Source organism: Chanos chanos, chromosome 6 (assembly GCF_902362185.1).
Source record: "Chanos chanos chromosome 6, fChaCha1.1, whole genome shotgun sequence".
NCBI classification, from domain to species: Eukaryota; Metazoa; Chordata; class Actinopteri; order Gonorynchiformes; family Chanidae; genus Chanos; species Chanos chanos.
In genome coordinates, this window is record NC_044500.1 from 22,210,106 (window position 1) to 22,231,149 (window position 21,044).

The window sequence follows — 21,044 nt, forward strand, 5'->3', positions numbered from 1 at the left end:
TAATGTAAAACCAATGAATAGGGAGGGTGTGTGACCACGACAAAAAAACAAAACAAAACACAGAGCACTGTTTAATGCCAACAAACAAATGGTTTATTAACACATAAGATCTGTATTTACATTATACGATGGGGTATTAGGACCACATTGAGGGAACAAAAATATGAGATTTTGAGAATACAGTCGTAATATTATCGTAATCGTAATTTTACGAGAACAAAAACATAATATTTAGGAAAATATATTACTAGCAACCAACACTGGTAATATATTAGCAGAATGCTAGTGTTTTATGGGCAAATTCGCCTTCCCTGTAAGAAAAACGAAAGGACATTAGTATTTTTTCATTTGAATTCTGATATATAAATCAATACTATATTTGCAAAAACCAGAATAAAACTTAGGCCTTTTTGTCCTGAAGCAGGTGTAAATAATTATTTTAGCTGTTTAGCTCCATTCACTCCCATTCATTGAGGACTCTCTCGCGAGCGCCCTCTAGGTGAATTGCAGCCAGTTTCGGTACAACGGCATTAATAGGAAGTGGACAGGCTCTTTGTAGATGGGCTCTGTATGTGCCATGTTAAAAAGGAGGGTGCTGAGGTGAGTAAAGAGGCTGATTCAGTAAGCACTTTATTGGGGATTATCGCAACATCACAGCTATACTAAAGTGTAACTTCACAAGATGCTCCATGTTAATCAGTTTAACGCAGGCGGCAGGATGCTCTTCTGATATTTCCCCTCTAAAATAACACATAGCCAAAAATTACGAATTTATTCTCATTAAATAACTACTTTATTCTCGTTACATAACAACTTTATTCTCCTTAAATTACAATTTTTTTCTCAGATTTTTCCCCCTCAGTTTGACCCTAATACTCCCTCGTAACATTAGATCTGTATTTACAGTTAATAAAAACTATACCCAGTAACATATCAAAGACTAAAAGGAAATTAACAGACAAGGGACACTAACGTTTAGGGCTGCCACCCGTCCCGCATGTTATCGTGCTGTATTGAAAAATAAAATGCACTGTCCCTTATTGAATCAATACGAGATTTGTCCCGTATTTTTGTGCACAGAACTGTTAGTATAAGGATGGTGTATTCCTCACTTAGCCTACATGCCCATCTAGTTGACGGTACTGATGTGTCATTCGTGAACGATTTGTCCATTTTGAATTAGTCTTTTGTATGACTCGGGAGTAACAAGTCATCTAAGTGAGTGATTTGTTCATTTTTTTTCCCTTGGCCACACATGGGCGCCACTCAGGCTCAGCTTGGTTCATGAACAGGTCTTTCGGGTCTATGTCTTCCGTTTACTTGTCACATAACATTCTGTATTCAAATAATAAAAAAAAGGAAAAGAAAAAAAATACTTGTCACATAACCGCTGCGCAGGCTCAGAGTAGGAATGAGTGATTCGTTCACGACTCATAACTGTCTTCAGGTCCTGGGTCTTTCGTCACATGGCCGTTGTCGTATGAAATATGGAATGGCATGAAATCTGGAACGGGTGCATCTAGTTAGCCATTTTCACAGCAAATGCATCAAATTCTGTCTACAGTTACTAATGTAAATTATCACATTTGGAGGCACCAAACTGTGAAACGGCTGTTAAAGATACAGCATACTTACAAAAAGTAAAGTGTGAAAGAATGAAATCCCACTATTGTGGAGTATCTAATCCCTTTAAAGTACGTTTGGCTAACCGAGCCGCTAATACAGATAATCAATGCTTTGCCGCTATACCTTGGCTCAATAAACTAATTGTAGACGATACGATACATTACATGCCTATATGAACAAAATTCTTGTTGTGAATTTGTAGTTTGGTAGTGTGTCTAGCGATTAGGTATCGTGTTGCTTCTATATTTTAATTAATTGATTTTCCCACTTGATTTAGCAATGCACCGTTGTACTGTCGACAGACTTTGATGTATTTCCTGTGAAAATGGCTAACCGGATGCACGAAATGGTTAACCGGATGTACCCGTTCCAGATTTCATGCCGTTCCATATTTCATATGACACCGGCTCACTATTGGAACGAGGGATAACTATGGGTCTTCAGGTCTTTCGTTTATTATTCACGTGGTTACAGCAGTAACATGACCAATGCTATTATCACTGCTGAGGACAGCCATCTAATGTTAGCTGGGTAGCTAACATTAGCTACGTAGCTGTTGAATGGATGTTTAATTTGCCTTTCCGTTGGAACGAGTTCATACAATATGGGTCTTCGGTGACCAGGTAGGCTAAAATGAGTAGCTATCAGAGAATGATAATTTTTATTGATTGGCACAGCGCTTTCGTACGGGCAAATTAAGTAATCAGTCATTTCAACTGAATAACTCCGTAGGCTATGGTCCAAAAGGTTGCTTAAGAGCTTAACAAAAGTGAACTTGTGTATTGTACTTTACCAGGTGAAGCAAACCATGTTTCTCTTAGACTTTGAGAACCGTCTTTCTGTCATCACTCAGATGACATCTGCAGTGCCACACTAGTTCCAATGAACCAATGACTTGAAAAAAAATTTGTTTTACTGAACGAGATTCAAAGATCTGAGTCAGTAAAAAGATCCGAACTTCCCATCACTAGTTGACGGAGCTTTGGCGCTTCTTACAACCGGATGTAGCTACAGTCTCTCACATGTTAGCAAGAAACAGCAAAGCCAATCCTAGTCAATGTATTTGGTACTGTTTGTGTACCAAATACATTGACTAGACACTGACAGACAACAGTATTTATATTTACATTTTTTTAATCAAAATTATTGCTAAGGACACTTCAGTAGTCGCTGGATATTGGTAGGATATGTCCCTACCGTCCCTACCAAATTCTACGCCTTTGACACTCACTGATGGTCAAGTTAAAATGTCATTTAGCCAAATCTAGACACTATGTTTTTGTTGATTGATGTAGCAGATCCGCAACAGTAGGAACAAACCCCGAGTTTCACTGTGACCATCCTGGGTGTGTTCAGTGTCTCTGACCTTGTCAGTTAACCCAAATGTGATCACTCATTCTCTGGCAGATGAAGACATTTTACAGTAGGCACTCAGTGTCAAAATGCCCAGGGAAACTGTGAGAATAGTGGAGTGTCTGTCCCCCTGACACAGGCCACAGTGCAGCTCTAATCATATGGTCTATCTCTTTTCCATTAACATAATTTATATGATTATGAAAACACACAGGGCAGTTAAACAGCTTATGACACGGTAATGAAGATTCCAAGTTAATATCAGCCATTTTTTACCACAGCAAATTAACAAGGCATTTAATTAACATTTTGAATTATGCCCTTGTTTGGTGGCTCAGAACAACACAGAGGAAAGGAGAAGTTAGAGTTTAGCTGTGAATATTTGTAGAAATTCAATGAGATTGGCTGACAGGCCAGAGCAGAAACAGTGTTACACAGATCAGTGTCTCATAATATATCACTTATATTATTTACCAATATGACCATTGATTAGTATTGATACATGGTCTTGCATTATTTAACAATATGAATATTGATTTCTATTGGTTTATATGATTTAAAAACCAAAGACTCAAGCTGATATTAGCTAGTCTTCAACTCTAGAGAATGTCTGGTCATCAAACCTTAACTGTCTTTTTAATGAGAAACAAAGATGTCACACTTTAACAGTTCAAACATCACTGAAACTTTTAATAGAGGTACTTCAAATGGGGGGAGTCCATGCATCAGAAAGGAACAGTTGGCAATGCTCGAATGAGCCAATCAGCAGGTATAAACCTGATGCTATACACATATTATCCAGTAAGTGGTCAAGTCAAAGAAATCTCATAATAGCTTAGACAGCTACCACAATGAATCCAAATGATTTCCTCTATTAAAATCACCTGAACTAATAAAGGGGAGTCAATGGTGTTACTAACTGCATTAGGAGAAAAGACACGTAGCTTAACTGAGCTTAGCAGCTGACAGGAGGGTTCTTTATGATGAAGAGTCGTGTTTCAAGTCTTTATTGGGTCTCTGTGTTACGTGAGAGAGAGAGAGAGAGAGAGAGAGAAATTAATTGCACAAGTACAAGCACTCAAAAATTTAAGCCAGTTTAATGTACCTCAATCTGAGCATCCTATGATTTGCTTGCTGATGATGTTTATTACTACTGTAAACATAGTCATCAAATCAGCTGGAATTAGAGAGTCAGTTCCTGTCAATAATTCATCTCTCTTTTTCATCTCCATACAATTTCATCTTTAAAGCCCTTTGCTCAGCTATGCAGAGAGCAGCTTCTCTCAGAGATGCCAGGGAAGAGAATGAGAATTAGTTTCCTCAGTTATACAGAGAATTGTCTGACACTGGCATGTCTGGTTTGGTGAAACAGAATCACACTGGAACTGCAGGACCAGTTTCTTATGACCGAGTGACATGTTCATCCAGACATTCAGTCGTTTCCAGAATCTGTGAAACTGTGTGGGTATATACGCGTCGTCTGTACTATGGCAGTTACTTGCAGTTATAAACTGACAGAAGGCTGACATGAATACAGAGATTATTAAATTGAACAATACGAGGAAGTTAAATAGATAAAAGATACCTGCTCTTGGCACATAATCTGGGCCAGTCCAAATCTCGGTGCAATCTGCTCAGAGCCAATGAAAATGCATTCTGAATCTGTCTACACATCAGTACAAACTTTACTGAGTTCTGCAAAATGCGTGTGTGAGAAATATTAACAGGCAGAGAGGCATAATGTTGTGATCATATTTTTTAATAGTACAGCAACTTTATTACAAACCTGCTCCTGCATCAGTCTCAGCTCAGGAGACCTGCAGACTGTCGAAGCCTGCTCTCAGGATTCTCCACTCCTGGATATTTTTAATTAGCTTCTGAAGGTAAACTGCAGTCAGAACTGGTGTTGCAATCCAACATAAACTTTGATTACAAGTAAGTTTATCTTTTTTTTCTATAACGCTTCATTCAAATGTAACAGCAGCTCATTTTTCAAAACACAAACAAGCCAGAGTGCTCACAAAGCAGGCCACCGCTTCTCCTGCTGGAGTCAGCATGTAAGAGAGGAGCACAGGAGAGATGGAGAGAGTTGAAACAGGACGGTATGAGTGTAGTATTGCCCATATTCAGTTATAAAGCTTTCACTTTTGCCTCTCAGGGTTGTAATATTAGCACAGGAGTCAGGGATAGATACTGTTTGGCTGTCATGTTCCTTTAATTTAGTAGCATCTGCTGACTGCATCTCTCCTCTATCTCAAAGTCTCTTATTGAGCCTTAGGTGCTAAATATTATGAGCAGCCTATGTATTGTTTAGATCAGACAATGTCCAAGTTCAATACATCTAAGTCACTTCGAAAAGGTTGACAAATAAATAATCTCTGTGGCTTTGTTGTGCTCCCACAAGCTTTTGGTTCTGAACACATTTGAGAGTCCTTCTGCTGAGCCTGCTCTGAAAGAGCGTGTGCACCTCTGAGAGTGCATGCAAGACTGGGTGACACTGTCCTTGAGAGCTTTGATTGTATTTGTGTGTATCTGTGTGAGTGATGTGTGTGCACATGGAAAAATGAATACAGATGAAGGTGTACTTGTGCTATACGAGTCTGTGTGTGTGCATGTGTGTGAGAGAGAGAAAGTCTATGAGCAGCACACACACAGGTGTGAATGGAATGTATGTGTGTGTGTGTGTGTGTGTGTGTGTGTGTGTGTGTGTGTGTGTGTGTGTGTTTTGACACAGGATCTTTGATGCTCCTGGGTATGTTTCCAATCTCCTATTCCTCCTGATACAGCAAACTACAGCAATAGTAACGGTTGACAGGGACCAGATAAGCTTTGTGGCAATCTCTCATCATGCAGATATTGCAGGCACCATGTCACTGAAGAGGAGAAAGTATGAGGGTAAAAAAAGAAACTAATTAAGGGTGGAATTTAAACTGCTCTGGCCTCAGCACTAATGGGTTTCGATTAATCATCAAACAATGGAACCATGGATGGGTAAAAGGAGAATTCCTGTGACATTTCTCTTTTGCTCGTCTTCTTACCTCAATCACAATGACTATCTGCTCGTCCATTCCCTCATTTCAGAGTTCTGACCCACAATCGCCCTTCTACATTCTTTTTTCAAAACAGTTACTACAATGCATGCCAATGGTAGTGTACACATTCACACAGAGCATACATCGATTTTCCCTTCTGGGGGGTGGGGGGGGTGTCAAGTAATTGGTGGCACCGTGGCAATGTGTATGGAGAGGGGGTGGGTTAAATAGTTGACAAATCTGTCCACAACCACACAGCTATGTTATTGAACTTTAATACATAAACAGCTAGTCTTTAAGAAGACAACTAACAAATGCATTCATAGCCATTATGGCCAGATAATCATATTCCTTTCCATTCAAATTTTGGCCCTCAGCAATAAAATAAAAACAAACAAATACAAAAAGAGCTTAGTTTTTAAAACCTTTTACATAACACTGTTTCTTTTCATGGCCATAGATTAAAATAAATAAATAGCTATTGTGATGCTTTGTGGCTTGGAATGCAAAACTCCCTCTGCAGCAGTAACAGCACCTTCAGCAAAAGCTGAATCCCAGACATTTTTGGCGATTTCGAAATCCCGGTCGGACACACTTTTTAGGTCCCAAAAAGAGAACATGTCTGGGAAAAAGAGGACGTATGGTCACCCTACTATTAACTCACTGTGTAGAGAAAGTGTTGGGGCCTGGTCCAAATAAGAGATGAGTGGTTCTGATATAGTTTTAAAAGTTTTTGCAAATTTTGGACATGACCAAAAGGTGCAAGTAATCTAACCAGGAGGTAATGCATATTAACCAGAGGTTTAGTCTACACTGAGGAGTGATGTGGCAAACATTGCTTCACACAGATGAGTTCTATTCAATAATTTGAATTTCCTGAGATTGACATGACCTGTGAACCTGAAACGCTGAAATACTGAAACACTGTTTCTGTAACACTGAACCACTGAAACACCTGTCGGGCAGACACTATGCAGCTTTCAAAAAGAAAAGGACATTTATTAACTGTAAGTGTTCCTTACTAATTAAAGTTGCAGTTGTGTAAACTCTCTCCCCCTTTTTCACCCTTCCTTATCTCTTTCTGTCATGCTCACTCAGCCTCTCTATCCCCATCCACTTTGATCCCAGTTCTCTCTTCATGGCCCAGGCCTCCCTGCGTTCAGGGCCAATGCACACCAAAACAGAAACCCCTCACTGTAACACCTAAAAGACACCAGGCTAGATGTTTTAGTGCGGCAACCCCAAGACCATTTGGTCAAATGCTTATAACGTTTAATTGCGAGGGAGACAAGATCACCTCGGGAGGTTAGTTTCCCTGTGAGAATGGAATTCAGACTGTGTCACAGGCTCCATCTGCATTGCTCCACTCAGGCACAAACTATGCAGAACAAAAGAAAAATGAAACTAATCACAAGATATTATCTATTAAATACGCGTATCAAGCCATTACCATTCCTAAAGTCACAAAAGCGCAGTAAGAATTAAAAACCACCACGTGCCAAGTCACGAGCAGCTAAATGTATGACCATCGGTGTAACTGTGCTGTTTTTAATGATGAGGAAACCATATTTGGATTAACACTTTCCAAGTTCCAAAGAGTGTCTCCTCCCTTCAGGCAGAGATACCCCCTAAAGGATAGCAGCACCTCCCATCTGCAAATCAGATAAAATGCCAGACTCCTTGCTATCCTACAGTTCAGCTACGCTACAGTTCAGCTTTCGGTTCCAACACGCAGTTTGGCTTAGTGTCAGTTGGGCTCCGGTTGTATCAGCTGTAATGTAAGTCCGTCCATTCTGTCCTGCTCATCTCCATGAAGAATCGGCCCAGGCTCACCACTACGAAAGATCGACGATGCTAAAAGACTTTCCCGGCACTGACACGAAGTCTCGCTCACGGTCTCCTACTCCCAACCTCGGTAAATCCGGTCTCTCGTACCTGAACGTGGCTGGTCTACTCTTCTCCTTCCTCATCCTTTTTCTCGTCTTCCCTCACTACCCTTTTGTGTGTAAGTAACTACAATAGAGCATCACTCAGATAGTCCTTTTTGTTAAGCGTGCCTCTTCATGAGCAATGCCTCATACTCGCGTAGTTGTTTATTCATACATACTTTAGGGAATGAGGATCCTGTATTTCTCTACCATTAGTTGTTTGTCTTCTTGAGTAGCTTAGATGCTGTTGTATGTGTGTGTATAGCGGTGTAATAAACTTGTATGTTCGTATTCCTACTCTGAGTACGTTAGTTATTTCCAAGTTACTGAATGTAGTGATCCAGGAACTTAGCTAGAAGTATTGACTTCGAAGAGTATTAGTGTACATGCTACTTTAATGCTATTATTTATTATATGTACTGCTAATGAAGAATTATTTTGAATAATTTCTAGGTTCAGTGTTCAGAGTGCTGAGCTATAAATAGAGTTTTTCAGAATACCTGTAATTTCACTGGGTTCAGGCTCCGAAATAAGGTTATGGTCACAGCTAAGTGATATTAGTATTAGGTCTAATATTCACAGTGAACCATTAACTAGATTTTCCTCACACCATTGGCACAACACACCAAAACACTGAAACAGTGTTTAAATTAAACGCTAATTCTGAAACGCTGAAATGTTTCTGAAAGACTGAAATGTAAAAACACTGAAAAACAGTTTCTGGAAAACTGAAACGGTGAAATACTGAAAGTCTGTTTCAATTAAACGCTAATTCTGAAACACTGAAATGCTGAAATACTCAAACACTGTTTTTGTAACACTGAACCACTGAACCACCAAAACACTGAAACACTTTCGATTAAATGCTAATTCTGAAACACTGAAATGTTGAAACTTTAGAAAGCAGTTTCTGGAAAACTGAAACACTGTTGCTGAACCACTGAAACACTGAAATGCTGAAATACTGAAATACTGTTTCTGAAACCCTGAAATGATGAAACACTGAAAAGCAGTTTCTGGAAAACTGAAAGACTGAAACACATTTTCTTTCAGCCTATATCTCATTCTCCAGAGCGAATCTAATTTTGGTGAGAGGAGATGGTCCATGCATCAGAATGAGATGAAACAGTTTGGGTCAGAGTCTGACAAGGCAGTCTGCTATTTGCAATACATCAAACAGGTCATGAGATGATGATTGCAAGAATAATGTGCAATATTTCCAACAAAACGGTCAATCTGAAAGTAATGCGAAAGACGATTTCAAGGTGAATTAAATTTAAATGATAGTTCCACAAACAGGGCAAAATTGTCTTGGAACAGAAACTACAGAAACACCTTCCTTCATAAAATCACTCAGTTCTCAGAAGATTATTGTGTAGGGATTCAGTCATGGTTGAAACTGTCCAAACTTTTCAGTGCAGAAAGAAGAACTGGATCATCAGATGTATGCTGTATCAGGTGTGGGAGAGAGTGAACATATCGGTGCAGGGAAAGATGTCAAAGTGTAAGAATGTCCCTCTAATCTGAGCCAGTCTTGATCTGGATTATGCACCAAGTTCAAGAAATACAAGAAATCCGCTGACCAATACCAGTATAGTACCCAATACCAGTACATTAAATTATCAATTTATTTGTGAATTTCCCTAAACTGCAATTTTTAAAAACTAATTTATTTTTTATTTCTTAGATTATATCTTAGATTTCTTAAACTGTTTCTCTTTACCAAATAAGACTCAGTGATTTCAGTGAACATTATTAAGGAGGTTTATATAAGAAAGGAAGACACTGGAAGAGGAATTACACATCTGACAGAACATTTAATCTTTGAATTCATTAGAGTCCATTGACCAAAGAGAGGGGTAACCAAGAGCATCTCTGCAAGTCTGACTTAATCTGATTGACTAGTCTGTCAAAGTTACGTGAAGAGGTAAAAGAGATTCAGTAATATTTACACTCGAACAGTAGGAGGTTAGGGGTGAGAGGCAAAAAGGGTAGAGTTCTCTACTGAATCTGCCTTGATTTAGTTGAATGGACATCATTTGTTTTTGTTTACAGTTTATATAATGGGATGTTTTAAACTTTTCTATTATCTTAGCCAGCAAAAGTAATGTATAACAAAAGCATATGGTATGACAAAAACTTGTTGACATTTCTCAGGCAACAGAAAAAAGTTCAGTGGATAAAATGAATTCTCCGTAAAATACAGATGAAATTAAGACCTCAGAGTGTGCAGCTGATCACTGAGAAAACACAGCATTAAGTAGATGACATATGTTAGCAGACAGCTGGTTTGAGATCCTCAGCTCCCAGGTTTTGATGTCACCTTCATCACTCTTAGGAGAACATTAGCATAATTGGAGACTCTGCCTTTTGAATGCAGCAGCCACGAGGACTTCACTGTTTTAGGCTTCCTGGAGTGCTACAGTTTGTCCAACAAACAGCCCCAGTCACCACAAAGCTTTCCGCAAAAACCGGCAGCAGACTTCAGTAGTCCAGCAGGACCTTTAAACATCTCATGACAGACTCAAGAGCAACGCATGCAAGGTTGTCATTTATGGACCACTTCCTGTCTGAAACCCAGGAACTGAATCTTTTTGTGCAATGAACATCTAGTTAAAAACCCAGCATGCCTCTAAAGACCTCAATCTTACCGACAAGTTGGCCAGAAATCTTCAGTCATTTCATGTGTCTACAGTAAACTTAATTTTTTCAAAGTGCCATGAAATCACATAATGAATCTGGGTAGACTGGCTTTAGCCTATGAAGGATTGTGTCAGTGTTATCTAAGTACACATTACCTCTGATCGGAAAATCCATTAAAATATACTATCACCAGGAACAGCCCAAGTCTCTTTGAGAATAATGTCCCCCTCCCTACAAGTGACCTTGTCTGCCATAACACACCACTCAGATTATTTTTATTAATAGTTCATTTTAATGTTAGAACTTTCAAACAAGACCTTATAGACAATTTGACAACAGAACCTACGTTAGACTTTATCTGTTCAAAGCATGGCCAGTCCCAGACAAGGTAGAAATCTCTCATTGAAACTGCAACGCTTTTTAAGTCATTTGAGTATGTCTGTGTTCTGTATTCAATATTCTGTAATACTCTATTGTGATATTCTGTAATATTCTGTAACTGGGGGCCAAGCAGCGAAGCTGCGTAGGCACCCATTGTGTTTCTACCTTTTCTCCATCTTCTTCTTTTTCTCCTTCTTCCGCCATTGGAGTCTATGACAGCCCCTAAAACCATTTGGTGAAAGGTTGTGAAATTTGGCACACTGACTGGGGACAATCCCCTGATTCTCCTCACCAAGTTTCATGTCTGCAGCTTCAGTGCTCTATCGCCACCAACTGGTCAAATTTGGAGGTGCATTTACACACGTAACTTCTGAACCTGATTTTCATAAATGAGGTTCCATCACATTCCTTGGATCACGCCGAGTTCAACGCACACCATGCCATCAATTTCCGCCATATCAGATTTTCCACCATATTGGATTTTTTGTAAAAGTTTCAGAAGTTTTCAAAGGCCACAAATTTTGTCCAATGTTCCCCCAACTTGGTACAGAAAATCTTCTGACCAAGCCTCACAAAAGTTATTTCTTTTCTTTTTGATTTGTTAAACTGTTGATCCATCACAGCCAATCAAATTTGGCGGCGAAGCACCAAAATGGACATGACCTCATATTTCAACAACACTTTGATGTACTGACACCAAACTTGGTGTACTACCTCAAGACTGCTCCCAAAGGGATTCTAAAAAATATTGCCCCATTTTATCTCTTGAGGGTGCTATAATAAGAAAAAACATGTTTTTGCTGATTACTCTTCATCTTTGATCTAAAATCAAGATTTTTATTTCAAGTCATGGCATTTTTAGTGTTGAGATTTGGATATGTTGCCATTTCCTGTTGCGATTATATTCAACAGCAAAGTTGCAAAACAGGACGTATAGCCATAACTCAGTGACATTCTTGTGTTTCTCTTAGCAAAAGTGATTTGTGTCATATCAGTTGTCATAAAATCAGTGCTTAAAGCCACACTTTAACATGACCACATCAAGTTGCCATGTCGACTGTGCCCTGCTGGGCTGCTTGGCCCCCACATCGCTGCTTGCAGCTATATCTCTTTTTCTTTACCTTCTTCTGGCTAGGGTGTCTGTGGCAGCCCCTAGAACTGTATGGTAAGAAGTTGTGAAATTTGGCACACTGATTGGGGACAGTCCCCTGATTCTCCTCACCAAGTTTCATGTCTGCAGCTTCAGCGCTCTATTGCCACCAACTGGTTAAAGTTGAAATAGAATTATGCACATAGCTTTTGAACTGTATGTCCAAATTTCAAAACATGAGGTACTGTTGGTTTTCCTTGGGTCAAGGCAAGTTCAACACGCCCTATGCCGTCAATTTCGGCCATATTGGATTTGATCAAAAAGTGATTTTTTGCAACTCCTCGGACAAACTTTGTCCAATCTTCACCAAATTTGGCACAGATGATGTTCAGACCAAGCCTCACAAAATTTATCCAAAGGATTTTTGATTTTTGAAAGCTTTCGCCCATCACAGCCAATCGAAATAGGTGGCAAAGTCGCCAAACAGGAAGTGAGTTCATATTTCACTAACGCTTTGACACCAAACTTGGTATGTGGACCCGGGACACTGTCCTGAGGATGTGCAGAAAATTGTGTCATTTGACCACTGGGGGGCGCTGCAATAACCAAAAATGTCTTTTTGCATCTTAAGTGTTCATGTTTTATTCTTAGTAAAAGCGATTCTTGTGTCAGATCAGTTGTCATAAAACTTACTATCAGTCCTTAAGGCTATGCTTTTAACAAGATCAGATCAAGTTGCCATGTCGACTGTGCCTTGCGGGGCTGCTTGGCCCCCATATCGCTGCTTGCAGCTATATTAGTCTACTGTAATATTCTGTAACATTCTGTAATATTCTATTGTGATATTCTGTAATATTCTATTGTGATATTCTGTAATATCTTATTGTGATATTCTGTAATATCTTATTGTGATATTCTGTAATACTCAGTTGTGATATTCTGTAAAATTCTAATGTGATATTCTGTAATACTCTTAGAGCTACGTGGTACTCCTCCCAAGCTCTTACACTGTTTATCGATTCTTTCACTGTATCTGTTTTTCATTGTATATCCATTCTTACACTGTGAATCCATTCTTACACTGCATAATGATTCTAACACTGTGTATGGATTCTTTCACTGTGTATCCATTCTTTCTTTGTGTATTTATTCTCTGAAGTTCAGTGTTTCTCCATCTCTGGTGTACTATGGAATCGACTGGTGTGCTATGGAATCAACTAGAGGACAAAGTGTAAGTGTTTATTGTAAGTGGGCTAGCTGCATAACAGACACTGTCAGTGAACTTAAGTCGTTTGCAATGTAAGGCCAATCATATGTGATATTGCTCGGAAGCATAAAATGTTGAGACGAGTAGGCTAATATAATTGTACTATTACTTAACTGGAAAAAGTTAAGTAAGGACATCCAGGAATATATTATGGCCCATTCTTTACTAAAAGAACATTTTCCTTCCTTTGTGGCATGATGTTGCCTGGTAACTTTTACCTTCATATCTGCAAAGTTTTTGTAAGTTTGGTTTTTGTGACATAGCAGAGGAGTTTGCCGGCCCTACATCTGCACAGTTTGATGGCCATCACAGGCTCTTGATGACCGCCTTCACTGCTCTCTTCTCAGCCATTGGATGACAGCCAGGCTTTTATAAAGGCTTGGCTATGTTGTATTCGTATGATCCAGGTTGCTGCCTTTCAGGTAGTGCTATTAAATAGAGTAGAAACTGTGCCGCAACGGCATAACCAGCTCATGTGACGAGCAGGTTAAAGAATGCATCCGTGGGTTCTTATTTCTGACAATTGAAAACCAAATGACCAATGAAAATGAGGGACACTCTCTCAACATGTGGGATGCGGGACAAAGGGTCAAAATGCTGTGCAGTACAATGCGAAGCGGTACACCTGGTCACCCTACCTCAATACGGCATCTCCACATCAATTTAACAGAAAGAGGAGCATCTGTATTTTTGACGGTATTGAAAATCATACCTTCTGTATTTCTAAATACTCCAGTATACTGTAATACCTTGGTACCACCTAATGCTATAGTCTACATCTGCATTTCATTTGCAGAGAAGTCTGCCATTCAGTCACCAAACCATAGGGAATTTACAGGGTCGCAGTAAACAGAATGGCCTTTAGAGAACATACAGACACCTCACATCAAAAAAACAAAATGGCTTTAAAACATTGTTCTGATGAGTGACTCAGAACCAAATAATGGCCCTGAAGTCCTCCAGGCATCTCTTTAGTTTGAACCCTTGCACACATAAGTACACACAGGTCTGTAATAGGCTACGAACTGACCTTAGCTGGCTTCTACAGTTTACTTCCTAGACAATGAACGTTAATGCCAGTCAGATAGGTGCAATGTAGGGAAAAGCCCACACTCCTAACAGACATGTTAGATGTATTCAGCCAATGCAGTCCATGAGTCAGAAAGATCTTCACTGTCTGAATAACAAAAAGCAAAAATACAGACTTCAGCCACTTCATACTTCAATGCCTCAATTTGACTCAAATATTACACACAACACCCTCCACAGAAAACGCCACCACAGAGGAAACCTCTCCGAGACAAACAGCCCAGTCTCTCTATAAGCTCTCTCAGGCTGAGATGCACAATAAAATTGCAAAGATAGGGGAAAGAACAGGTGGCCTTCAAGACTGGCCCAGGTCAATCCAGTAGTTACTGGGTGATTTATGCAGTTAGGCATCGTTTGATTACACGGCCTTGGAGCTCATACGAGCTTGTCATGCATTTATCTGCTCCCACACTCTCTCTTCCCCTCACTCTGTATTCTTCACAATAGCCCAGGCTTCACAGATAAAAAGTACTGCATTTCTCAGAGCAGAGCTGCTCAGAGTGAGACGAGGGAGAACTGAGCCCAGGCTGGTTCTGATACTTTATCCATATAAAACACCTCCTTCAACCATTTGCCCTCCACCAGGTCCTCCACACTTCTCTCAGCTGTAAGGCAGACTGGTTGAACAAAACCATACATTAGTCTGTGTGAGGCACACACAGCTCCTGGTGTTGATTTTTAAAAGATGGAAATACTTCCGTACATAGGAGAGTCTGAATGGGAAGATGAAAATTGAACTCAAAAGGCACATTTAAGTCACAATAAACAGCCTTACTCAGGCAGCACATGCCATGGGTCTTAAACTTTGATTGCTGATGTGTGTGTGTGTGTGTGTGTGTGTGTTGACTGAATGTGGGAAGACTTGACAGATCACCGTATTGTCTCTTATTCAGTCCCAAAGGCCTGAGTTTTCCTGCACAGGCCTGGCAGAAAGCAAAGAGACTACCAACATCTAAAGCCTTATACAAAAACCATGATAGTTTTTGTGACTATTAATTTTATTTCAGGAAGGCAGTTCTACAAGTGGAAACAGTTTTATAATCTGTTTCCAAAAACATCATTACACCAAAATTTATACGACAAACTAGCTGGTTGTGTGATACTGTTATCCGACTGATGTAAAAACCAAAATGCAAGGTTTGATATCTGACTAAACACTTAAACAGGGTTGTTCCTAAAGACAGTGAACTGACTACTGTATGCCACTTCTGGATTAAAATTCTAAACAATGTGAGTGAATATCACCATTGATAAGACAAAGAGGAAAATGCAGATCTCCACACAAAACTACTTATTTCTTACTTATGTCTCCTCTAAATAAAGAAAGTGGTGATTATAGAAATTGAATCAAAGAGGCATAAGGAAGTACCGTAATTTCCGGACTATAAGCCGCTACTTTTTTCCCACGCTTTGAACCTCGCGGCTTAAACAATGAAGCGGCTAATTTATGGATTTTTCCCGGTTTCACAAGCTTCATGCCGCCAAAAAACTGAGCTCCGTAACATTAGACCAATGAAATTCCCGAACGGGTTATGGTGAACCAATGAAACTCTTTACATTAAATCGAGTGCGCTCCCACTGAATCATTCTGATTAAGGTAGTCATTTTGTCATGTACACGCCCTTATCATGGGAAAGACACGGACAAAATGCATATGATGCAGCTTTCAAGTTGAAAGCGATCGATCTGGCTGCTGGAAAAGGAAATGGAGCTGCTGCGCGGGAGTTTGGCCTTAATGAGTCGATGATAAGACGTTGGAAACAGCAGCGTGAGGAACTGACTCAGTGCAAAAAGACAACAAAAGCTTTCAGAGGGAAGAAAAGCAGATGGCACGAACTAGAAAAATGAGCTCGAAGACTGGGTCAACGCACAGAGAGCAGACGGCCGAGGTGTTTCAACTGTGCAGATCCGACTGAAAACCAAAACAATCACCACCGCAATGAAGTTTTAGGATTTTAGAGGTGGACCATCGTGGTGTCTCAGATGTATGAGACGTAAAGGCCTGTCCATCAGGGCACGGACGACTCTGTGTCAGCAGCTCCCTCCCGACTACGAGGAAAAAGTTTAAAACTTCTGCAAATTCACTCATGCAAACATAGCGGAGCTTTCCATCGGCCCGCACGACATCATAAATATTCTTGGTAGGCTACTGTTTTGTTACGAGCCGTGTTACAGGCACGGTCTTTCGTTAAAGCCTGTGTAAAGTTCATTTGTTTCAATGTAGGCACCTGCGGCTTATAGACATGTGCGGCGTATTTATGTTCAAAATAAATATTTTTTTAAAATTCAGTGGGTGCGGCTTATATTTAGGTGCGCTTAATAGTCCGGAAATTACGGTAATCAATTACAAGTAAGTGGCTTGGAGAGAACCTGTGAGTAGAATGAGTCAGACAGCCATGACTGGCCCCTCTACGGTCCTACTGACAGGACAACTAGCCACAGCCTCCTATGGTCTATATTATATTATATACATTGACTCACGATCAGTCTTAATGCACCCCCGTCACTGCAGTAATGAACTGGATGGGTGAATGTGTCTCAGGGGGCTGTCTGGAGCTTCCTAGTGTCTGAAAATGTTTTTATTCCTCTCCTAGTCTTCATCCGGCTCGTTTTCTCTCACTGTTTCTCTGCCCATAAGCAGAATACAGACAGAATTAATTACTCAGCAATGAGAAAATGATCCCAAAATCCATTTGTTCAGTAGAGAGCATGCTACTTGTAATTCTATCATGTTTTTACAGAAATGTTGCATTCAGACCAAGACAGTATGAATTTAAACTTTGAATCATCACTCGAAGCAAAAACTCATTGCGATTCTGTCACAAGCATTAACATCAACTCCGTGACTCTACATTACAGACTGAATCACAATGATTACTGCTGGTGCCTCTGAACAAGGCTGATCCCTTTGAAAGGAGAATTACACCTCAGGTTTTCTTCCCATGCATATATTTTTGCTTCCTGCTCTGAGCAAATGGACAGAACTCTGGTTGAAAGTCAGCGACAGGTCAAAGCCTCGGTGTGTGGGATGGTAGTTTCACTCTCAAACTGCCAGGATCCAGCACTACACAATACTTCTTGGCATAGGCTACGGCCGCCACATGAACATGCAGTGGGAGCAAAAACGAGAATAATGGGGCAGGAGATTGAATAGACACAAACGCCTAAATGTCAGGTCAGATGTTATGCATTGAGGTGTCTGTGTGTGTGGTGGGCTGGTCATGTGACTGTCCTGGCTCATTCTGACAGGTCTACGATGGGGCAGGTGAACCACCCCTGGCTTCGCCTGCTGAGGTGTTATCAGTATCAGAACTTCAGTGAACAAGATGAGCTCCACTCCAAACCTACCTTTTCCGTACATTTATACTTCCCTTACACAAAGAGGGCACTGAGAAGCAAAATGAAGAAAAATCTGGAAAACACTAATAGGGGAGAGTGGGGACAGTGTGTAATTTGAGCTGCCCCTTGTTCCTAAGCAACGAAACACCAAGCATTTCACCATCACCATGAAAACCGGAGGCACGGGAGAAATGTCCAGAGTGAAATTGTGATGTTAAGTGAGTTGTGTTTCTGCTGTAAGAGAACAGCAGATGTGCTGATACATTATAAAGATTGACCATTTGTTGTGGGAGGCAGGTTTGCTCAAACTGTGGCCCAGAGGGTAAGCTAAGCCACGTGGCATGAGCCAAGTTCTGCCAATGATTCATTTTTTGAGAGATTTTTCATTTTTGCGCTTTATATTTTCATGAATGAACCAAATTGCGATTTTTTTCATGACTTGTGGTCGGAGGAGAGAACAGGATAGGTGAAAAACAAGGTGCAGTATGATGAGAAACAGAGAAGGACAACAGATTTTCAGTGCGGAATGGATGACTGGGTAACCATATGGAGATTATAGTTAGTAATTTTGTAATTGTCAAATTTGCTGACAAAAATAAGATTTCCACTGGATTATAAGGGGCAGCTAGGGTGTTGAAATAAAGGTTAGGGTACTGAAATAAAAGCTAGATGTCAGATGAGAACAGACACCCCGTCTACACACTGGAAAACAACAATGCTGGCTCAGTGTTAGGTGAGTCTGTGTTGTTGATTGAAAAAAACGTTATTCATTCTTTACGAGGCAGTTACATTGGTTTTACAGATTTAACAGGTTTGGTGGTTAAACACTGAAAAGGTCAAGTACCTGAAACATTTTAAAAACGTATCTGTGGGGGGGGGGGGTTAAAAATTAGCTTTTCGAGGTTGGCATGGCGTGAGGGTGCATTCCAGAACCTCTGTTATTTTTTGTAAGGTGTGTTTCTATAAAGCTTTCAGAACCTGAGAGAGCTATTATGGGTTTCTTTTTTTCTAAATTTTAACGTTGATTTACATGAATTTCAATGAAATCGTGTTTGTTACTGAACTGAAATAGCTCACTCAATTTACCCTCTCCACATGTTCTCAGCTACACTGTGAAAACTGTTAATACCAGACGCAACTTATTTAATTGCAGAGAAAACCATCTTTCCGTTTATGTCAATGGCATTTTTGCATGAATTGTCTCAACTTGCTCTCTCCCCTGTTGGGAGCTGCAGAGAAGGAAATGTCTGTCAAGTATCATCAGGATATTTTAAGCTGAATAAAATGAAAGCACAAAACAAATAAACACCTTACAAATCCATCTGCACAATTCCAGTGAAGCTGTTATTTGATAAGTGACATGCAGGCTCATGTTCGTTAGAGGGAACAATGGAAGTGTCAGTGCAGATATGCTGCTCTCTGCACAGAGCAGTCAGGGGAGGCGAGAGCAGGATGTAGATAGCTCATTTTCATGTGCTGCAGTCCCGCATTCTTGGCTCTAATGCTGATTGTTTCAGTGTACAACCTGCTGTGCTCCAATGACTCATATCATTCTGCTCCCATATACCAAGCTATTCCTAACAACACTGTCTCTCTCTCTCTCTGTCTGTCTGCATAGCCATTTTATGCCATTTCATCACAGAGCACAGTGAGTAAGGAGTGCATCATATTGGGAAATCGTACCCATGACATCATGGCATTCAGCCCTCACACACTCAGTACCCACATCAGAGAGGACACTGGGGGGGTTCTCACAGGGGGCAAAAAAAAAAAAAAATCAGTAACTGCCATCCATTGGTTGGAATGAGACTCATAAAAACATGAAGAAAATTAACTTTGGCCTTACCCTGCTCCTCTGACTGGAGCCGTACGTCACTTAAAGCAGAGATGATTTCCAACCAGTTCTCAATGCCTCACATGTTCTTATTTTAACTGTGAAAACACTCAGACCAATGGAATAAGGGATGTGTTTAAACTTCACTCTAAACAACACATAATTGTTCTGTGGAAAGCTGACTGGACGCTTGGAGGTAAGCATGTGGACCCAAAAGACACTTAAATCTCATTCTATACATGTCACTGTCCTCATCCCTGTGGTGTCAGGACAGTAAGTCTGCGGCAGTTTTGGCCATTTTAAACTCCTCTTCTTTCATCAATAATTCAGTGCCCTGTGGGAGTTTAAATTTAAGAAATCTTCAGTCTCAACATTGTGTTTTACACTTCATTATTCTCTGCAAGAGAGCGCAAATGAAGTAACAATGCAATCTTATTAACCCTCTGTGAGATGTCGATATTAATATTTGTTTACAAGTTGTTCTTGGTCCCAGTGCACCATATATGTTATATTAAGGTTATGTGCTGAGCAGATTTTACAGGCCAAGTGCTTCCATCACATAATGCAACAACACCCCCTAAAACAACACATCAAAACTCTTTGAACATACATGTACATATTTATGCTTCATACATTTAACTGTGTGGCCCTCAGCTAATCACTTCATACACTGAATTCATACGCAAAAATTTCCTTCAGGATAAACAAATATCTATCTTATCTTATCGAACTATGTGGCCCTCATCCTTAGAACTGGAACTCCTGATGCTGCCTGCCGTTCTTCACTGAGGTGTGAAAAAGTGTTGGATTCCAGGCTGGGTTTGGATCAACTTTTCAGTCATAATTTGGGGCTTGGGGTGGGTTCAAGTTTGTTTTCTAGTAAGTGAAAATGAATTATTATTATTACTTTATGTTTTGACTTTTATGTTAGAGAATGCATAGCTCACTTTGCATATGTACAGCATCACTCTAAATCACTAAGCCCCTCTCTACTAACCAGTAATCCCATGGTTTATTATCGCTCTGATGTGCTGATGTACTCTACTAAGCGGTAATCCCATGGTTTATTATCGCTCTGATGTGCTGTGGGCCTTGTTAAGCCATGTTGGACATAGTTTGGTCTTATACCCACTATGGAAACAGCCTGTTGCAGAAGGATCATTATGACCAGGTGGGCTCATCAATTCCAAAAAAACATATGAACCATAAATATTTGTGTGCTGGTGTGTTGGCTTGCAAGACATTATGGTGTGGAAGCTGAAGCCAGTGAAGCCTGCCTGCACATTCACTCAGCTTACAGCACTAGCTTTTCAAATAGACCTGTTAGCCTACAGTGCCTAGCCGTTCCCCACGGTGAAAAATATTTCACATTTGTAAAGTACCAGTCTCTCTCAACACAGGCATCCACTTAGGCATACAGTAGCTAGACAGAGCATTGTAAAATCCATCCCCACGTGTGGAT

At 40.2% G+C, this 21,044-nt stretch overlaps 1 protein-coding gene across 1 annotated transcript in view; it reads right to left on the reverse strand.

Annotated features, from left to right (window-relative positions):
• Positions 1-21,044, reverse strand: part of b3glcta (beta 3-glucosyltransferase a) — a 73,949-nt gene that overhangs the window by 31,521 nt on the left and 21,384 nt on the right.